Source organism: Bos grunniens, chromosome 15, assembly GCF_055505025.1.
Source record: "Bos grunniens cultivar Pamir isolate PY7600 chromosome 15, Bosgru_T2T1.0, whole genome shotgun sequence".
In the NCBI taxonomy this organism is placed as follows: Eukaryota; Metazoa; Chordata; class Mammalia; order Artiodactyla; family Bovidae; genus Bos; species Bos grunniens.
Window position 1 is genome coordinate 16466641 of NC_141179.1, and position 21369 is coordinate 16488009.

General features: G+C 43.3%; 1 long non-coding RNA gene across 1 annotated transcript; it reads right to left on the bottom strand.

Annotated features, from left to right (window-relative positions):
• Window positions 1-1112: 1112 nt before the first annotated feature.
• LOC147357359 (uncharacterized) lies at window positions 1113-6879 on the bottom strand. Its single transcript, XR_015141795.1, has 2 exons — window positions 6482-6879; window positions 1113-1235 (listed from the first exon to the last, which is right to left on the bottom strand). It is a non-coding gene; the product is annotated as an uncharacterized LOC147357359 (long non-coding RNA).
• Window positions 6880-21369: the final 14490 nt, after the last annotated feature.

Genomic DNA, 21369 nt, shown 5'->3' on the forward strand with positions numbered 1-21369 from the left:
GATCTTCTACAACTAAAAATATAAAGAAGGAACCTCAACAAGACAGGTAGGTGGGGTAGAGTCATGATACAGTCATGTCCGACTCTTTGCAACCCCATGGACTGTAACCCGCCTGGCTCCTCTGTCTATGGAATTCTCCAAGCAAGAATCCTGGAATAGGTTGCCATCCCCTTCTCCAGGGATATTCCCCACCAAACCCAGGTCTCCTGCATTGCAGGCAATTTCTTTACCATATGAGCCACCAGGGTGACCCACAAATGGGAGGATAATTACAACTTTAGAGATTCTTCCCAAGTGGCAAGGAGCCCAAGTGCCTCATTGGGCTCCCCAGCCTGGGGATCTTGCACCTGGAAGAAGAGACCTCAAGTGTTTGGCTTTTAAGGCCAGCAGGGCTCATTTAGGGCAATCCATAGGGCTGTGGGAAATAGACAATCTACTCCTAAAGAGCACACATCAAATCTCACAGCTCCGGGACCTAGTACAGAAGCAGGTATTTGAAATGAACCTGGGTCAGATGACCATAGGGCTTCCCAGGTGGCGCAGTGGTAGAGAATCCACCACTTCTCCTGCCAATGCAGGAGAAGCAAGAGACACAGTTTTGATCCCTGGGTCAGGAAGATCCCCTAAAGGAGGCAATGTCAACCCATTCCGGTATTCTTGTCTGGAAAATCCCATGCTCAGAGGAGCCCGGGGGGCTACAGTCCGTGGGGTTGCTAAGAGTTGGACGGGACTGAGCACACACACGCTTACACACACAGATCACCTGCTGATCTCAGGAAGCCTCCCAGAGAGGCAGGAAGCAACTGGAACTCATCCTGGGGACTCAGACACTAGCAACAGTCATTTTGGGGGTGCTTTTTCTACCACGTGGATACTGGCGCTGGCAAGTGCCATTTTGGAATCCTCTCCCTAGCTTATTAGCATTGGGATCCACCCACAACCCTCACCAGCCTGCTGGCACCAGTACTAGGATGCCTCCAGCCAAGCAACTAGCCAGGTGGAAATATAGCCCTGCCCATCAGCAGACATGCTGCTTAAGAACCCCTGAGCCCACAGCTGCCCCAGACCTGGCCCTTTAAAACAAACTGGTTTGCTTATTGGAACAAGAGGGATTTTAGGGTCAGGAAGAGTCATTTTCATTTTCATTTTCATTTGGCATCATTGACGCATGAATGTGAGCAAACTCTGGGAGACAGTGAAGGTCAGGGAAGCCTGGAGTACTGCAGTCCATGGACCTGCAAAGAGTCAGAAATGACTTAGTCACTTAAAGAGTCATTTTAGAGTTCAGTTACTTAAACCATAGAGCTTCAATTTCCATAATTGAAGGATGGAATATTACAGTCTATCTTGTACAGTTATTGTGAGAATGAGAGATAATACACACAAAACTCCAATAAGATTATTTAATGTACAGTAGAAACACACAAGAGGATTTTCTACAGAAGAGTCAAGATAGAAATGTGAGAGATGTGGTATATGACGTTGCCAGCCAGGCACACTTGCACTTAAAGTACGCTAGGTCCTTCCACAGAAGTGTTCCTGTGAAAGCATTTCCTGCTTTTCTTTAGACTGTTGCTCTGGAGCACTATTTACAGAAAATTCAACAAGTGGATTTTGATCTATTCCACCCATCTTTACAGCGGAAGAATACTTTGCTCCCATTATCTTTGTATATTCAGCCATGGAGAAAAAGATACTGAAATAATTTCATGGCACTGATAGCAGCAGCAAGGAAGTGTCCTTAGTTTAGGGTTCTTGTTTACACACAACAGGAACTACTTAAGGAGAAAATTAATTTATCGGGGGAGTGTGTAGGTCACAGAACGGATGAGAAGTTGCTGTGGGACCAGGGGGCCAGGATTCTGCCCCCGGCCCGGCCCTTGTCGGCAGCAGTGCAGACCTTCCCGGGGAGCGGAGCCCGTCCCAGCTGCACTGAGGCTGTAGGCCGTGCTTCTGCCGCCAGAGGGCAGGGGAATGGCAGCTCCCCTCTCTCTCTCACCGTTGCAGAGGTACTGGGAAGGGGCTGAAGTTTGTATGCTGAGCAGCCAGACCCAGGCATCCAGTACAGCTGGGAAACGCGTTTATTTAGGGATCACGAAGAGTGAAGTGAACATCAGTATTTGAGGCCTTTATATTGCTAACATTTATTCTTTCCCACCCTATGAAAATTTGTCTATGATGGTAAAATAACTTATTTCGGGTGGCAGGCTGTCAAGGGCTCCAGTCCTAATGTGATTTTAGGTCTGGCTGACTTGAAGGGTTTTACTTTTTTGTTTACCTTTTTGCTTCACTCTCTGTCATCGAGCATTATCATCATGAACAAAACTCTTAACAAAATGTATGTTAATGTAAATTAAATGAACAAAATTGTGTTTAAAAATTGATTAAGGGGATACTCCATTTTTAAAAACTAGTGAACTAGTTGAGCTTCCCAGTTAAAAAGCTTTGTGCCATGTACTTTGACCAATGTTCTCATCTGATCTTCAAAACTGTGAAACAGGAAACATTTTGGGATTAAAAGTTTTAATTATAAAATACATACTAATTGCAAAAAGCAGAATTATTTGCATCACTCATGGTTGGCAGATCTGGATTCTGAATGAGTCTCTAGCTCCCAGCACTGGAATTCCACCCTGGTTTCCTTTTCCTGTGTTTTTAGTGGTCTTGTTTCCTGCCCACTCCACCTCCGTTGTACCGTTTCTCTGTCCCATCTCAAGTCTTTGGTTTCAGCTATGAATAAGTGCCTTGGAGAAGGCAATGGCACCCCAATCCAGTACTCTTGCCTGGAAAATCCCATGGACGGAGGAGCCTGGTGGGCTGCAGTCCATGGAGTTGCTAAAAGTCGGACACAATTGAGCAACTGCACTTTTCACTTTCATACATTGGAGAAGGAAATGGCAACCCACTCCAGTGTTCTTGCCTGGAGAATCCCAGAGACCGGGTAGCCTTGTGGGCTGCCGTCTCTGGGGTCGCACAGAGTCGGACATGACTGAAGTGACTTAGCAGCAGCAGCAGAAACACAAAAAATGTTTATCATTCTTTTATTTCAAAGCAAAAATGGCAAAATGATTTTTAACGACTGATTGTGGATTCCTGGTGCACTATCATGAGAACAGTATTAATTTGTGATTTGACTCAAGATCCGTGACCCAGGGTCAATGAGAAATCTCTGCCACGGGCACAGTGAGAGAAGCTACAATCTGAGTCGCATTTAACTGCACTCTTCCAGTTAGAACTCCTATTTGAAAGGAGGGAATGGTAAATAGAGTAAAAGTAAGTACAGTTCCATGAGCTCTCCTGAATCTATGAATCAATCACTGAATAAGTTCAAAGAATTGACAACTGTTCAGCTACAAAAAAAAATTATTTTACAAAAATCTGGAATAGTGTCTACTACTGCTGCTGCTAAGTCGCTTCAGTCGTGTCCGACTCTGTGTGACCCCATAGACGGCAGTCCACTAGGCTTCTTTGTCCTTGGGATTCTCCAGGCAAGAATACTGGAGTGGGTTGCCATTTCCTTCTCCAATGCATGAAAGTGAAAAGTGAAAGTGAAGTCGCTCATTCGTGTCCGACCCTTAGCGACCCCATGAACTGCAGCCTACCAGGCTCCTCCGTCCATGGGATTCTCCAGGCAAGAGTGCTGGAGTGGGGTGCCATTGCCTTCTCCGATAGTGTCTACTACCCACAGGCATAGTCAGAAGGCAACTAGCTATGGAGAGGAGATGAAAATCTTAAGGAAATAGGGAGTTATTGCAAAAAAGAGAGAAATCAGTGTCAAAGTACTAGAGATGAATATTTACTGACAGTTTTATAACTGGTTCCCACTGTACTACCTGGGACATGTTTAAAGTAGAAAAGTATTTGCAAAATACCAGTTTTTGGATCAACAGGACAGCAAATATCAAAGTAGACAGCTGACACCAGAAGCCTAATTGCCATACCTTTGCTTTTCCTTCAGAATATATTTATTGTAAATACTCTCTATTCTTTTTGCCTGGCATTCATAAGGGAGAAGCATAAACAATAGCTCACCCAAATCATTACAATTACACCATCAGTTATATCACAAAAGGCAATTAAGTTAAATGCAATTGCTATTATTATTATTTTTGGCTATGCTGGATCTTCTTTGCAGCTCCTAGGCTCTTCATTGCTGCCCCCAGAGTTTCTCTGGGTGTGGCAAACGAGGGCTACTCTTTAGTTGTGGTACACAGGCGTCTTGTTCTGGTGGGTTCTCTTGTTATAAAGCACGGGCTCTTGGGTACCCAGGCTTCAGTAGTTGCAACACACATGCCTAGCTGCCCCATGGCATGTGGAATTTTAGTTCCTGGACTAGAGATCAAACCCATATTCCCTGAATTGGCAGGCAGATTCTTAACCACTGGACCAACAGGGAAGTCCCACTTTTTTTTTCTTCTTTTTTTAACTACACCTTTATTTTATTCTGTGGCTTTGCCTTGCAGCTTGCGGGATCTTAGCTCCCCAACCAAGGATCCAACCCATGTCCTCTGTAATGGAAGCTGGGAATCTTAACCACTGGACCTCCAGGGAAGTCTCTGCAATTATGTTTTATTACAAATATTACAATAAAGAATAGATCTATCAAAAAAATGTAATGGGTTATTAATACCATTCTAAATAAATTGACAAAATTTAAAAAAAACTGTTTTATTCCTAGTATGGTAAATATTGCTTGATAAAACCTACATAAACAAAATTATCCTTAGGGTACTACCATATCATCCAGCAATCCCACTCCTGGATTTATGGAGAAAACCATAATAGAAAAGGTATATGCACCCCATGTAGCACCCCACGTAGTTCATTGCATCTCTATTTACAATAGCCAGGACATGGAAACAACCTGAATGTCTAGGAATGGTGGGATGGATAAAGATGTACTGGAAATTCCCTGGTTGTCCAGTGGTTAGGGCTCTGAACTTCCACTTTAGGGATCACAGGTTTGAACAAGCTGCTACTGATGACCAAAAAAAGAAGAAAAAAAAAATGGTGTGGTATGTATATACAATGAAAATTATTCAGCCATAAAAAGAATGAAATAATGCCACCTGCTTTAACATGGATGGACCTCGAGATGATCATACCAAGTGAAGTAAGTCAGAGAGATAAAGACAAATATTATGTGATATCACTCAAAGGTGGAATCTAATTTTTTAAAATGTTACAAAGGAACTTATTTACAAAACAGAAACAGACTTACAGATATCAAAAAGAAAGTCATGGTTACCAAAGGGGAAACAGGGAGGAGGGGTAAATCAGGCGCTTGGAAAGATAACCAACTAGGACCTACTGTGTAGTACAGGAAACTCTACTCAATATTCTGTGATAACCTATATGAGAAAAGAATCTAAAAAAGGATAAAGATATGTGTATGTATATTGGAATCCCTCTACTGTACACCTGAAAATCAAGTATATTTCAATGAAAAATTAAAAAAAAAAAAATCCTTAGGGTTCTCACTAATTCTTGGAGAAGGAAACGGAAACCCACTCTAGTATTCTTGCCTGGAAAATCCCATGGACAGAAGATCCTGGAAGGCAGGCTACAGTCTACGGGGCTACAAAGAGTCGGACACGACTGAGTGACTAACACTTTCTCACTAATTCCAAGACTATATAGATAATACTGAACCAAAAAGTTTTGAGAATGATGAGTCAGTTCCTGGGGCAGGACTCAGGGTGACAGTGTGACAAAGAATGTTTCAGACAGGAGGAGAGGGCTCAGGGCAAAGCCCCAGGCCCCCCTGGTGTGGGTGTCAGGTCTCAGGCTTCCAGGGCGGTAGAGGAAGCTTCCGATAGAGGAAGCTCAGTGCTACGGTGTCCCGTCTCCCAGGAGTTTCATTTGTTCCTCTCACAACCTGTGTCAGATCCTCCTGCTAGAGTATTCACCACTTTGCCCCAGGTCTTAACTCCCTGTCATATTTCTGGGGCTGTCAATTCGAGTCACCAAAAGTGTTAGTCGCTCAGTCGCGTCTGACTCTTTGGGAGCCTGTGGACTGTGACTCGCCAGTCTCCTCTGTCCATGGAATTCTCCAGACAAGAGTATTTCTCTAGGGGAATGAATCTTCCCCTCCCAGGTATCAAACCTGGGCCTCCTGCGTTGAAGGCGGATTCTTTACCGACTGAGCCACACGGGAAGCCCAAGGTCACCGAGGGTCCTGGCTAAAATTCCGCACCAACCAGGACTGATTGTCCCCAGACCCCCCCCCAGGATCCCTATTACGGCGCCCCAACCTTTCCAGTTGCTGCCCTGTGGAGGGGGGATGGTCAGCAGACCTGGGAAGCGAGTGCGGGCACAGGAGAGAAAGGAAACTTGGAGGGGAAAAGCTAAGGGACCACTGAGCCAGAGCTGAGGACCCTCTGGGAAAGCCTCTTCTTGACCTCCCCCAAATCCCCGCTCAGACCCTCCGCCTACCTGGACCGCGCCCCTCCCTCGTGCCCCGGCCCCTCCTCGCACCCACCCCTGAAGCTCCGGCCTCGCCCTGGTCCGCTGTCCCTTTCCCGTCTCCAGACCCCGTCATTCTCTCCTCCACTCCGGGGGTCCCTTGGACCTCGGCCGGTCGCGGGCAGCCCTGGTACTTCATCAGATGCCTGAACACCCGCGCGGCTCCTACAGCCGGCAGAGGTTGTCTCCAAGCTGCAGGTCAAGATCCCCGTCCCCGCGGGACGGACCCCGGGCGTCTCCTCCTAGGTTTCGTTTTCAGTAGGGAGTTCAGTCACGGCCAAGACACCGCCCAGGGGGCGAGGCTGGAGTCGGGGCGGGGCTAGGAGGGCGGGGGCTATGTGGCCTTGGCGGGCCACTGGGGCGTGGCCAAGGCCTCAGAGCCTGCAAGGGATTGGTGGAGGCGGTTTGACAGACGCCTCCTCCGTGGGGGACAGAGAATGCTTTGCCTGTGACGGCGACGTTCCCTGGCCCCGAAAGAGTGCGCCGTCTGGGGTTGCGTAGGGCAGGGTGGCTCGTGCCGCCTGCGCGAGCGAGACGCAGCCGGTGAGGCGAAGCGCCACAGGGGCTATTTGGAGGGGCCATCCTGCGTGGACTGGTACCCAAGACAGCTGGAGAAACCTACTGGAAGGAGACGCTGAAGCGGATCTCCCCGACCTCCCTCTGGGCTGACACTAGCTTCCCAACTAGAGGGAAAAGTGAAATCAGCGTCAGAATACAGCCCCCCTTCCGCTCTGTCTAGACATTTATCTTCTGTACCAGAAAGTGACTGGCCCAAGGGGCCCTCCTTTCTTTCTTTTTTCTATTTTTGTTTTTCTTTTTTCTCATACATTAAAGTGAGAGTCTCTCAGTCGTGTTCGACTCTCTGTGATCCTATAGTGGAATTCTTCAGGCCAGAGTACTGGAATGGGTAGCCTTTCTCTCCTCCAGGGGATCTTCCCAACTCAGGAATCGATCCCAGGTCTTCCACATTGCAGGCGGATTCTTTACTAGCTGTGTTACAAGGGAAGCCCAAGAATACTTGAGTGGAGAATATCCCTTCTCTAGGGGATCTTCCCGACCCTGGAATCGAAAGGGGGTCGCCTGCATTGCAGGCGGATTCTTTACCAGAGTTAATTTCTCATACATTAAAATTGGCTCTTTCTGATGTACAGTTTCATAAATGTTAACACATGTAATAGATTAGTGCAACTATCACCACAATCCAATATGGAGCAGTTCCTTCACCCCGGAAACACTCTCTCAGCTGCCCTTCTGTATTCACATCCTCCTCCACCCAACCTCTAGCAACCACTGATCTGTTCTCCATCACTATGGTTTTGTCTTTTTGACAATGTTGTATAAACAAAATAGTTGGGCTTCCCAGGTGGCTCAGCGGTAAAGAATCTACCTGCCAAGCAGGAGACTGATCCCTGGAAGATCCCCTGGAGAAAGAAATGGCAACCCACTTCAGTATTCCTGCCAGGGAAATCGCATGGACAGAGGAGCTTGGCAGGCTACCATCCCTGGGATCTCAAAAGAGTCAGACATGACTTAGCCACTCAACAACAAAAAAATACAATATAATTTTTGACATTGGCTTTCTTTAAAGGACTATTAAGGAACACAGTCTCTCAGGATGGAGGGAGAGATGGTCCCTGAAATGACTGATCAGAGGTTCCTTTTAACCCTAGCAGCTGGCTTGGGAACGAGGACTGTCTTTCTCAAGGCCTATTCTTTACCTGAGAATGCCTTTGGAGGCCTCATTCCAGCATTTTTAAGTCATTCACCCTCTACCCAGATCAGGACCAGCAGTCTGTATTTTCTTTCTTAGAGACCTGGGGCCTCCTACTATGGGCTCTAACTTTAATCTGAGAACTTTCCAAGGAGCTGAAGATTAACCCAGATTCCCCAGTCCAGGCTGATATCTGGGTTTTCTGCTTCTTCCATCTAAACCAATTGTCGTGAACATTCTCAGGAAGGGCAGAGTGCCTAGTCAATGCCCAGTGTATCCTGGGCCTCAGCTGGCTCATCTTCTCTGCTCCTCTGTCCTTGTCCCTTCAGTAGAGCCTTATCCCACCAGCACGTGTGGTCACAGGGGCTTGAACATCACCTAGGCCCTGTCCTGTTTCCAGGACCATGGACAGTGAGGGCTTCGGGTAGCTGGGTCAGCCTAGGTTCAGGCCTGGGTCCTGCCTCCTGACTCCCATCTTTTGTGTGTTTATTTTTCCTGTGCAGTATTTCTTTGGATTATGCCTGTTGTTATTTGTGTTTGGAGTTCAGGTCTCTTTCTCTTGTGGGTCTGCCATTTCTTTGACAGAAGCAGGACTCATTTTGCCAGTCATTGTCCCCACAAGTCTCAGGGCAGCCCCTGCACACAGACATCTCTGTGGGATTGAAATGAATTCCAGACTAATTCAACTCTTGCCTTTTTTCTGGGGGTGTTCCCTGGATTTTTCTTCCCATTCTTTACCAATGTATTTTTTTAAGACAAGCAGAGAAGAGAGATCTGATAGTTTCTCATCTTAATTAAATTCCTCTTGGGTTTCTATCTTCTCTGCAATCTGCACCTTCTCTCTGCCTTAGCTCTAGTAATCTGATTTCTGGCTCCAGTGCAAACTCCTGGATTTATTCCGTCTGATTTTGACTCACAATTGGTCAGAAAATGGGACCTACAAGCCTAGGTTTATCTTTTCTGAAAAGAGAAATATAAATGAATATAACTGTGTGCTCTACTGTGCAGGAGGGTTGGTGTGGGAGGGACATGCTTAATGGAGGGAGGGGCAGGCAGCACTTGTGAGAAAAGTACAGGTGGCACTGATGTCAGTGTGAGTGGCTGCTGTGCTGTGGAGCTTCACAATATATTTGGCCTAAGGCTACATTAATAAAGATATTATCTCTAGAATAGGGAGGTGCTCTACACTAATCATTCATTCAACTGATATTCGTTGGGTGTCAGATATACGACATAGTATTTTTTGCATCTAGGAAACCTCAGTGAACTAAAAATAAAAAAACATTACTGACCTTGTGGGGCATGTTCTATTGGTAAGAGGCAGGCTAGACCATAAGCAGAGTAAATGGGGAGGTGCTTATGTTAGAGTTGTGTAGTATTTTGAGGAAGGTGACTCAGTATAAATGTGTGGGAACAGTGTAGCTGGCTGTTTTGCTGGTGTGGTCAGTGTGGTTTTCATTGAGAAGATGACCACTGAGAAAAGATTTGAAGGACATGAATTGTCCAAGAGGATATCTAGGGGAAGTTCTTTCCAGACAGGAAAAATCTCCAGTGCAAATGCACCAGCGCAGGAGTGAGTCTGTGTGTTCAAGAAAAGCAAGGAGGCTCAAGTGGCCAGAGCAGAGAGGAACTGAGTTGAGGTCCGATGTCTGGATCACGTAAGCCTCAATGACACTACAAAGATTTCGACTTTTCTCTGAGTAAGACATGAAGTTACCAGATAGTTTTGAACAGAAGACAGATCTGGTACAACTTCTTTTTAGAAGCAGTGATCAGTAGTCTGGCCACTGCACAGAATGGACAGGTAAAGGTTGAGTGACCTGCAGAGGAAACTGTAAGATGCAGTGTCCAGGCTGGAGATATTGGTTGCCTGTCTGGGATGTGAGCAGGGAAAATAACAGAAGGTGATTGAACTCTGGATATATTTAAAGATGGACTTTACAGCATCTCCTGATGGATTAAATCTGAGAAGAAAGAATCAAGGAGGACACTCAAAGCTTCAGACAATATGAGTAGAAATATAGGAGGACTTCTGTGGCAATGGTGACATCATAGGCATCTAATTTAGTAAAGTTGAAGCTAAGATGTGATAGTCACTCAGTCATGTCTGATTCTATGCGACCTCATAAACTGTAAGCCACCAGGCTTCTCTGTCCACCAGAATTCTCCAGGCAAGAATACTGCAGTGGGTAGTCATGCCATGCCCTGCTCCAAGGGATCTTCCATACCAAGGGATCATACCTGGGTTTCCTGAATTGTAGGCAGGCTCTTTACCATCTGAGCCACCAGGGAAGCCCTGAAACTAAGTAATCTATTAGAAAATACAAGTGAGGTTAGCAGTTGGATACAAGTGTTTAGGCAGATATCCTGGCCAGAGAAATAAATTTGGGAGGTGATACCATGTAAATGATATTTAAGGCCTTGAGAAAGGAGAGAAAGAAAAGCTGAGAGAGAAGCAAACTTGCCAAAATGTTAACATCTGCTATATCCAGATGAAGATACATTGGTATTTATTGTACTATTGCAACTTTTCTAAAGGTTTTAACTGTTCACAATAATAAGATGGAGAAAGAAAAGCAAGCTAGGTTTGATTCTAGCTTCATCTTCATATACAGTCTTGGTAGGAAATAAGTAAAATTCCATTGAATTTAATATGCTGAAATAAATTAACCTTGGCTTTCAAAAAAAAAGCCTTGAGAACGGATGAGGTTAACCAAGGGTGTAAGGACTGTAGAAGAGAAAGGAACAGGGCTGAACACTGGAACTCCCTTGCCCTATGCTGAGGGATCTCATCAGACCACACACCAAAAGCAGACTGCACAGTTCTGACATCACATCTAAATGCACGATGACAAGAGAGTCCCAAACGTTACTGAGCACAAGAATCACCTGGACATCTTACTAAGATCTAGATGGTCTAAAGCAGAGCATGAGATTCTGAATTCATAACAAGATGCTGATGCTGCTGGTCTTCAGATCACACACTTAGAAGCAAGAACGTAGACCAGAATTCCCACATGGCTGTGCATCAGCCTCCTATGAAGGGTTTGTTAAATTATGTGTTCCTGGCTCCATGCCCTACATTCTAAGATAGGGGGTCTGAGGACAGGCCTGAATATTTTGTAATAAACCCACAGGTAATCCAGCTAGATTGGGATCCAGGGAGCTCAGAGATCAGAGAGCACTCAGGGCAGGGAGGGGTCTTAAATCCACATGGAAATTTTTTTCTAGAGGAAAAAAAAAAACAAGATGTATGTTGCTTTCTCTACTGTGGGGTAGAGGCAACTGGAAGATTTAGGAAATGGTTATCAGCTCAGCATAAAGAAAAATCTTATGCTAACTCTTGAGTTGCTAAGAGTCTAGATCTTAAATGTGCTCCCCACAAAAAAGAAATGGTAATAATGTAACATGAGACAGGTTTTAGCTAGTGCTACGGTGGTAGTCATTTTGCAAAATGTAAGTGTATCAAAGCAACAAGTACGAATTACATTCCTACCAACAGTGTAGGAGGACTCCCCTTTCTCCACATCCTCTCCTGCATTTATTGTTTGTAGTTTTTTTGGTGACGGCCATTCTGACTGGGGGCTTCTGATTAGGGGCCATTCTGATTAGGTGGCACTAGTGGTCAAGAACCTCCCTGCCAACGCAGGAGACACAAGAGATGCAGTTTCGATCTCTGGGTGAGGAAGATCCTGATGTTTTTATATTTTTTAATATAAAAATATTTTCATATTTTTATTTTATATTTTTTACATTTATCTATTGTTGCCTGGAGAATTCCTTGGACAGAGGAGCCTGGCAGGCTGTGGTCCATAGGGTCGCAAAGAGTCAGACACGACTGAAGTGACTTAGCACACATGCATTCTGATTGGGGAGAGGTGATACCAGGCTCCTCTGTCCATGGGATTTGCCAGGCAAGAAAGACAGATTGGTGTTGATGTACAGCAGAGACCACCACCACATTGTAAAGCAGTTATCCTCCAAAAAAAAAAAAAAGCAACAGGTTATACATCTTACATTTACACAATGTTATATCTCAATAAATCTGGGAAAAAATCTCAGAATCTTTGCTCTCTGAGACTATTCCCTACATGAATTTCTCACTTCTTGTGTGAACAATGGATTCCAAATTGTTCTAATTGAAGCATAAGTGAAAATATATGTGTGTATATATATGGTGGTGGTTTAGTCGCTAAGTCATGTCTGACTCTTGCAACCCAATGGACTGTAGCCTGCCAGGCTCCTCTGTCCATGGGATTCTCCAGGCAAGAACACTGGAGTGGGTTGCCATTTCCTTTTTCAGGGATGTGTATATATACACATATGAATTTGGGCCTTGTTTTATTTCAGGGAAAGCCATAAAACAGTCTTAAGACTGCATAGCTAAGAACTAGATGCAAAATCTCACCCCAGGTCGGGTCCCACAAAGGCACCACTGCCCATGCTGTTAGGCCCAGATGCTAGTGTTCACACCACTGACTCCCCTGATGCTGGACACTGCACCCCGGCCCTAGGACGGCTTTCTCTGTTGCTCCTGGCAACTGGATAACACTACTGCCACTCCTGCTGCCTGTGCCAAATGCATTCTTCACTGTCCCAACCTGTCTGCCACCAAGTCCTGAGCCAGAGAACTGGCATGCGGTCACCTGCCTGTGAGGGCTTCATGTCCTGCCCATCTGCAAGAACGCTTGGGAAGGTGAGATTGCCTCTCTTATGCAAGGAAGTGGTCTCTGCCTCCTACCAAGAGTCTTTAAGTGTGCAAGTAAGTATTAACTTCTCCAATGTGGGAAGAGGGTACAGGTTCTGGGGATGAGGAGTTTGGCTGGATGAACAAGTGACTAATAAATAACATCTTCCAATGTATTTTCCTGATAGTCTGTTATGGGGTCCGCCTTTGGCTTCTGCAGTTTGTATTCACAAATAAGTGGACAGACACTGTGGAATGATGAAATGATTACTCAAAATCTTCTTTTGCACCTTGTCCCTTGCTAGGATTAAAAAACTAAGATCTATAACACTTCAGATATCAGTCATGTCTGACTCTTTGTGACACCATGGACAGTATAGCCTGCCAGGCTTCTCTGCCCATGGAATTCTCCAGGCAAGAATACTGGAGTGGGTAACCATTCTCTTCACCAGGGGATCTCCCTGATCCAGGGATTGAACCCGGGTCTTCTGCATCGCAGGCAGATTCTTTACCATCTGAGCCACTGTGGAAGTCCATATATACATATACATACATATACATATATATAGAGAGAGATTTCATATAAAATTTTATATTTTTACATGCACATATTTCTAGGAAGAGTATATGTAACATTTATCAGTTTTTATGTGATTCCAGCAAAAGTCCAAAAAATCATCCTAGTTTAGACACCATGCTGCTCAATCTCTGGTCTGTGAAGAGCTAATAAACAACCTTTTTAGCAGATTCAATGACATGATATAAATGCTCATCTTTATCTTGGCAATTGTCAATCTGGGACAAATAAGGTGGAAGTTTACTAGCTTATACTCACTTTCAGTACTTGTATGTATCTTATTTTAGGCTGATAATAAACAGTTCACAAAACAGCACTGGCTTGCAGAACACACAGAGTAGCATTGGGTTAGGTAGATTTATATTTCAGTACTTATGTCCTGATGCAAGATAAATAGCAGAAATGAAAAAAAAAAAAGGTTAATGTGGGCTCCATTTCCAGTTACATGATAGGTTAGGTTTTAAAGCTGTCTCTTCCACTAAAAATTACTAGAAATAATAGACAAAATATAAAAATATCCAGAAGAATACAGTCAAGAAACAAGCAAGAGAGTAATCATTTAGACCAAAAATATCTATGTGGTTACAGAAAAGAGAGAAAAGTTGTTTTTATCCTTAGGGCATTTGCCCAATCTGAAAAAAATCTTAGCTTTTGTTTTCTCAAGCTCATGAGCTATAACAGACAGGAAATGATACCTAGAGCTCAACCACATGGGGAACATATGATGCATTCTCTAGCTGAAAATCTGGGGATCCAAGACTCACATGCTCAGGGTAAGGATGAAACAAAACAAAATCTGCTGTGTCCTCTAATACAAGAGTATTTTAAGAAATTTGCCTTTTGAAAAAAAAAAAAGAGGAAACAACTGTTTTTTAAGATTTGCAACCATGGGCTAGCCCTCCTATGATTTGCAGTCCAAATCTGCTTTACTATTTTGGGCCAAAGTAACCTCAAGCCCTGACTTTACATTCTAATGGCCCTGGATTTGTGATGACCTAAAAAAAATGGAAGAAAGATATAAAATTCTCTACAGAAATCTATAGTTAACCTAAGTGTCAAAGAATTTGCCAAGTTATTGTGCCAGGAAAAAGAGCAACTCATGGCAAGAAATGTATGGAGAACAAATGGGAAAAAAGACAGTGATTGAAAACCAGTATAATAAAATACAATTTATTTACATTTTAAGGCAGGAAAAGAAATTATTTAATATAAAATTCTCCTTATTTGTTTGTTTGGGCCTTCTCCCTCCCTAATATACACCGTGCATCTCCATTATACATTAACTAGAGCCCAATCCACTACACATTAACCAGAGCCCCTCAAGGATAGGAGTGCCTGCTGGCACTAGCAATGTAACTTCTTAAAAGAATACTGTTTTTCCCCAGCTCTGAAGGGGTCATGGTGACTCGCTGTTCGCTTTGTACATATTTACCTGAACCATGTATCCTTGGTGGACTTTATGTAAAACATCAGTAGTGAGTGTGACCCTTTGTCTCAATAATGAATATGATTATGCCTTTGATGTCTAACAAGTGGAATGGTTCTCAGAGCTTTCTGAGAACCTGCTTCCCAGATTATAACACTCAGTGTGGCTCAAATAAAATGTGCTTTTTCTTCTTAACTTGAAAGTTAATAGAGTTTCCATTGACAAGCAGAAAGAAAAGGTAGTCAAAAGAAGCTCATAAAACTTCAATATTGGAATTAGGAAACATAGACTATAACATAAGCAGGATTTTATATAAATATATAATGTAAATATATATTATGTGGTGGTGGTGGTTTAGTCGCTAAGTCATGTCTGACTCTCGCAATCCCATGGACTGCACCTGCCAGGCTCCTCTGTCCATAGGATGTCCCAGGCAACAATACTGGAGTGGGTTGCCGTTTCGTTTTCTAGTGGATCTTCTCCACCCAGGTATTGAACCTGTGTCTCCTGCATTGCAGGCAGATTCTTTAGTGCTGAGCTACCACATGATATAAAAAAATCTCAAAATTGAAAATGCCTGCAGGGAAAAAATGATAAAAGCAAGAGCAACTATTAAGAAACTAACTCAAACATAGTGAAAGATCATTAAATAAATATTTTTAAATTATAGTATAATATATTTACCTAATAAAAAAATCAGCAAAAGAAAATTAGAGGGAGGGAATACATGAGAAATAAAAAACAAAAAGTAAAATGGCACCATAAATCCAACTGTACCAGTAAAAACATTAACTGTAAATTATTAACTAAGTCAGTCAAAGTGCATAAGGTTAACAGAAAGCAAAATTCAACTGTCTTGTCTACAGTAGACACACTTGATTCCATTAATAATAGATTAAACTCAACATCTAAAATCTGAGGTATATCTTTTTCTATGGAAAAATATACATCAGGCAAAAGGCAATCACAAGAAAGCTGAGGTGGCCATGCTAATATTGGACAAAAGAAACTGTAAAAAAATATTAGTAGGGATAAACAGGAACATTTTATAATGATACAAAGAGAGTGATCAAAAAGACGAAACCTATATGTATGTACCTAATAAGTAAGCACCAAATACATAAAAATAAAAGTGAAATAAAATGTTTAAAAATTGGATTCTGCTCCTAAGTAAAAAGGTATGAAAGCCACCTATACAGTCGTCTCCCTTACTTTTGGGTAAGAAACTACCTAAACAATCCTATACAGAAAATTAAAGATTGAAAATGGCAATATCCTGTCCACCTTCATAAGTGGCCTTGGAGTTCACGGGAGTCAACCCCAGCTCGGCAGTGACCTTAAGCAGGTGTGACCTTAAGCAGGCAACTCGCCTCTTAGTTATCTGTATAATGAGGATCATAAACATTAACCCCTGGGCTTCCCTGGTCTTCTAGCAGTTAAGAATCCACTTGGCAGTGCAGGGAACACACACTTGTTTGATCCCTGGTCCAAAAAGATCACACATGCCGTGGAGCAACTAAGCCCGTGTGCCCCGACTACTGAGCCTGCACCTTAGAGCCCGTGAGCAGCAACTGCTGAAGCCTGCTCACCTAGAGCCCACGCTCCACGACAGAGATGCCCCGGAAATGAGAAGCCTGCACACTCAAAGGAAGAGTAGCCCCCACTTGCCGAAACTAAAGAAAGTCCTCAGGCAACCACGAAGACCCGGCCCAGACAAAAATAAAATAAATAAATAAATCTTAAAAAACAAAAACAAAACAAAGTAATATGAACTTGTAGTTAAAAAAAAATGTGTAACCCCCCACGGGGTGACAGAGGATGAGATGGTTGGATGGCATCAATGACTCAATGAAAATGAGTTTCAGCAAACTCCTGGAGATAGTGAAGGACAGGGAAGCCTGGTGTGCTGCAGTCTATGGGGTTGCAAAGAGTCAGACATGACTTAGCAACCGAACAACAACAACCCCCAGGGAGTGCTGAGATTGCAAAATGGGATAATGTGTGTGGGAAATGTATGTGAACCAGCTTAATGGGCCATACAGCAGGTTCAATAAAGTTCACCTTCTCTGTGCTCCCCTTCTCATTTAGGACAATGCTATACATGTATTCTTCCTGTGAAAGGAACTTCTTTCTTACCCTACGCTGTAGAACTAGCTTTCTCTTACTCTAGCCCCGGCAAAGATTTAAAAAAAAAAAAAAGTGGGATATCACTCTGAACAATGAGCCCCCCTCATGTATTATGGAAAGTTACTCTGTCTGTTTGAGTACCTGTTTATTTTCTGTTCCCTTCATATGATTCCACCTTGAAGAATGAAACTTTGTATGTTGGCATTTTTAACCCCAGCAACTGATCAGGTCCTAGTACTTGGCGGAATATTTTTTGGATGACTGAAGATGCCTGAAGAGTATGAGGAAACTCCCCTTCGCTTTTTGTTCTCTGGTTTATTTTGTCCCATCACTTCACACTTTTCCACAAAGCAGTTTTATTCCAACTCTTTAATTATGTTTTCCAAATGGCTCTGTGATTTTGGCAGTTATGAAAGCAGAATACTAACATAAGACAAAATCATTTATTCTCACGCATTATAACACACAGAAGTAAACTTAAATCTTAGTTCAACTGGCTCACTGTCTGGAGTCTAGGTCCTAGACTAGTATGCTCAATAAATAAAGCAAGATATTATATTCATAATCCCAAAGGAATGTAAATAGAATTTCAAGAAGAACGGCAGGGTTGCAAAAGCTGATGTCTAAATAATTGTGGTTTATGGTATATGCTATATGCTTTACAGACTTCACTTCAGTCGCTAAGTTGTGTCTGACTCTTTGCGACCCCATGAATCACAGCACACCAGGCCTCCCTCTCCATCACCAACTCCCGGAGTTCACTCAAACTCATGTCCATCGAGTCGGTGATGCCATCCAGCCATCTCATACTCTGTCGTCCCCTTCTCCTCTTGCCCCCAATCCCTCCCAGCATCAGAGTCTTTTCCAATGAGTCAACTCTTCGCATGAGGTGGCCAAAGTACTGGAGTTTCAGCTTTAGCATCATTCCTTCCAATGAACACCCAGGACTGATCTCCTTTAGAATGGACCGGTTGGCTCTCTTTGCAGTCCAAGGGACTCTCAAGAGTCTTCTCCAACACCACAGTTCAAAAGCATCAATTCTTTGGCACTCAGCTTTCTTCACAGTCCAACTCTAACACCCATACATGACCATTGGAAAAACCGTAACCTTGACTAGACAGACCTTTGTTGGCAAAGTAATGTCTTTGCTTTTTAATATGCTATCTAGGTTGGTCATAACTTTCCTTCCAAGGAGTAAGCGTCTTTTAATTTCATGGCTGCAGTCACCAACTGTAGTGATTTTGGAGCCCAAACAAATAAAGTCTGACACTGTTTCCACTGTTTCCCCATCTATTTCCCATGAAGTGATGGGACTGGATGCCATGATCTTCGTTTTCTGAATGTTGAGCTTTAAGCCAACTTTTTCACTCTCCTCTTTCACTTTCATCAAGAGGCTTTTTAGTTCCTCTTCACTTTCTGCCATCAGAGTGATGTCATCTGCATATCTGAGGTTATTGATATTTCTCTCGGCAATCTTGATTCCAGCTTGTGCTTCTTCCAGCCCAGCTTTTCTCACTTTACAGACTTACTAGGCAATAAAAGACTTGGTAAATCTTTAAAGAAGGAAAAGACAGAGTATGACTATTTCTGAGTGCTACATAATACTCTCAATTATTTTATTATGAAATAATGAAAAAAATTTAGAATTTTATTAGTCATTCTGGAGGACTGCTGGCAACTAAGTGCTCTCAGATAGAATAAGGCATATGTAAGGAGTAGAGACATTCATTTCTTTTGGCCTCAAGGGGAGCCTATCTGTTCAGACTGGTAGAAAGAATAAATATAATACAGAAAAGTACTAAAACAAAGGAGCAAATAAATTTGAATAGGGGAAACTTTCAAAATGGCATCTAAATTAGACTTCTCTGGTCAGTTATGGCAGAAAGTGAAGAGGAACTAAAAAGCCTCTTGATGAAAGTGAAAGTGGAGAGTGGAAAAGTTGGCTTAAAGCTCAACATTCAGAAAACGAAGATCATGGCATCCGGTCCCATCACTTCATGGGAAATAGATGGGGAAACAGTGGAAACAGTGTCAGACTTTATTTGTTTGGGATCCAAAATCACTGCAGATGGTGACTGCAGCCATGAAATTAAAAGACACTTACTCCTTGGAAGGAAAGTTATGACCAACCTAGATAGCATATTCAAAAGCAGAGACGTTACTTTGCCAACAAAGGTTCGTCTAGTCAAGGCTATGGTTTTTCCTGTGGTCATGTACGGATGTGAGAGTTGGACTGTGAAGAAGGCTGAGCGCCGAAGAATTGATGCTTTTGAACTGTGGTGTTGGAGAAGACTCTTGAGAGTCCCTTGGACTGCAAGGAGATCCAACCAGTCCATTCTGAAGGAGAGCAGCCCTGGGATTTCTTTGGAAGGAATGATGCTAAAGCTGAAACTCCAGTACTTTGGTCACCTCATGTGAAGAGTTGACTCTTTGGAAAAGACTCTGATGCTGGGAGGGATTGGGGGCAAGAGGAGAAGGGGACAACAGAGGATGAGATGGCTGGATGGTATCACTGACTCGATGGACGTGAGTCTGAGTGAACTCCGGGAGTTGGTGATGGACAGGGAGGCCCGGTGTGCTGCGATTCATGAGGTCGCAAAGAGTTGGACACAACTGAGCGACTGAACTGAACTGAACTGAAACCCGTCAATGTGGGAGACCTGGGTTTGATCCCTTGGTCAGAAAGAGCCCCTGGAGGAGGAAAGTGCAACCCATTCTAGTATTCTTGCCTGGAGAATCACATGGACAAGAGGAGACTGGCAAACTACAGTCCATGGTGTCGCAAGGAGTCGGACATGACTTAGCAACTAACTTAAGCCCCTTCCAGTCCCGACTCCTGCTTCTTTCCAAATGTCAGACACTGAGGTCCCAGCAAGCTTCCTGGTAAGCCAGTGCAAGACATGTGCCTCCATATTTTACAGATGAGAAAAATTCAAATTTAGAGGAGTTGAGAAGATTGCCCATTTAAGCAGCAAAAGATTAGGGAAACTTATGTAAATTAGGACAGAGGAGCATACCCACAGTTACTGCAAAACTAAAGACAGGGTACTATAATGAAAGATTTGGAATCAAATGGAGTTATATTAGAATCCTGGATCAGGTACTATCTGTAGGACTGTACACGCTTAACCTGTTTCTCATTTTTCTTATCTCTATAATGGGAAAAATACCAGCGTTAGTGATCTATTGTTATATAACAAATACCCCTACACAAATCCTAAAATAAGAGACATATATTATCTTACAGATCCTGTGGACCAGGAATCTGGGCTTGCCTCACCTTGGGGCCTCTGACTCCAGGTCTCTTAAGAGGTTGCAGTTAAGATGTCAGCCAGGCCTGGGTCTCCTCTGGAGGTTCCGCATCTGGCGGGCAGGATGCAGTTCCTCACTGGGTTGGCCAGAGGGCCTCCCCGTTTCCTGTCCCAGGGTAGCTCACATCCCGTCAGAGCAAGCAAGCTATAAAGCAGGAAAGGCCCCCAGAACAGAAAACCAGGCTTTTCATGATCTAATCTCGGAAGTGTCAGCTTTTCACTTCTACCATATTCATCTCTTCATTAGCGATGAGTCACTAAATCCAGACCAAACTCAAAAGGAGATAATTACACAAAGGTGTGGACTGCAGGTCAATGGGGGTTATCTTAAAGACTGACTACCACAATGCCTAAAATGTAAGAGTTAAAAAACAGAAAAAGAAATATGTAAAGCATCCTGCATATACTAGGAGCTTAATAAATGACACATTATTAGTGAGCTACAATGTCTAGCCAAAAATCCTTGTGTAAAAGTAACAAATGTGTACGTATATACATATGTGTATGTGTGTGTATATATATATCTCCCAAAGAAGGAGGCTTGACAAATCCTTAGATGTGACTCATTTTTATCTAAACATGTTTTTGTTTGATCAGTGTGATGGTGGTGCCTCATTGTATTTCAGATTAAGTTTCAGGAAGTAGAACAGAAATTTCTAAAGTGTTTATCTAACACTATGAGAAGGAGGAAATCACAGGGTATGAGGGGTGTGCCTAGTTGCTAGGAGAGCAAAATCCCTATAGAGACTGGACATTTAGGTTAGTTCCCTGTCTTGGCTATTATAAGCAGTGCTGCAATGAACACTGAGGTGCATGTTTCTTTTCAGACCACGTTTTTCTCTGGATATATGCCCAGGAGTGGGACTGAAGTGTCGTAAGGTAGCTCTATTTGTTTTTTAAGGAACCTCCATACTATTCTCCATAGTGGCTGTACCAACTTACATTCCCACCAACACTGTAAGGGGTTCCCTTCTCTCTACACCCTCTACAGTGCTTATTGTTTGTGGATTTTTTTATGATAGTAATTCTAGCTGGTGTGAAGTGATATCTCATTGTGGTTTTGAT